Raw genomic sequence first — 986 nt, 5'->3', positions numbered from 1 at the left:
AAATAGGGGAAAAAAAACATTTGTCTAACTGTTCAAAGCAGTGATGGAGGAACAGCAAGTCCACTTGCTTATTAATGATGTCGTAATGTCTCCAGGTCCAAGTAACAACTGGGCATAGAGTCGTAACTGTGACTTACACTCCACAGCAACTTATATATTTGTGTTTATGTTATGAGTGGTAAGCCTCCATCCACCTTCTACTGCTGCTCTAGTTGCTGGGTTCTCATCAACGTCGGCCACTTGGCACCATTGCACCCACTGCCAGGAGCTCTTGGCAGGTGATACAATAATGGGTCACAGCTATCATTGGTAAGCTCAGGATGAGTTTTCTGCAACTGAGATGCAACAGTCCATAAAAATATCAGTGCTTCTACCTGGACCTTTCACATGTTAGGCAAACGTGATGACCACTACACCACAGAAACTGACACAGCCTTTGTCATGAGAACATGGTGCTGGAAAATACAACATTGTACAATAAGCCCATAGGGCACTTCTTTGGAGAAGCTAAATTCAAATGATCCAAATGTGTGTCATCTTTAGGCAATCATAAAGGAGAGCAGAGAGATTTCTTGAGAACATACAGCTGTGCTCCTGTACTGTAGAGGTTTACATGTTTGCTTCAAACATCAAAGGCCCCTGCACAGCAGCCTCGAAAATTTGAACAACTAAGCATTGCAACGGGGCAATTTAAAGGGCTTTTTGCATTGACCGGGAATCGAACCCGGACCTCCCACGTGGCAGGTAAGAATTCTTCCATTGAACCACCAATGCCTCTGCACATCCTAAACAGTGATGTCCATGAAATGGCAACATTCTCACTGTGCCCTGGGCACTAACCACGACCAGCTACTGAGAGGGGCATATGGATGGATAGTTGGCGCTCTACCTTTCCCTTCTTCTCAGAAATTATCAGCCAGCATCATCGCCCCTCTCTGCTTTCTCCAAAACTGTCAGCCAATCCCTGCCAAATTTCTCCATCTTTC

The 986-nt window shown here is 45.0% G+C and overlaps 1 non-coding gene across 1 annotated transcript; it reads right to left on the bottom strand.

Moving 5' to 3' along the window:
* Positions 1-703: 703 nt before the first annotated feature.
* On the bottom strand, positions 704-774 carry trnag-gcc (transfer RNA glycine (anticodon GCC)). Its single transcript has one exon. It is a non-coding gene; the product is annotated as a tRNA-Gly (tRNA).
* Between the last annotated feature and the right edge of the window lie 212 nt (positions 775-986).

The sequence above is a fragment of the Mastacembelus armatus genome, unplaced genomic scaffold (genome assembly GCF_900324485.2).
Source record: "Mastacembelus armatus unplaced genomic scaffold, fMasArm1.2, whole genome shotgun sequence".
NCBI classification, from domain to species: Eukaryota; Metazoa; Chordata; class Actinopteri; order Synbranchiformes; family Mastacembelidae; genus Mastacembelus; species Mastacembelus armatus.
This window is presented reverse-complemented; position numbering and strand designations above follow the sequence as displayed.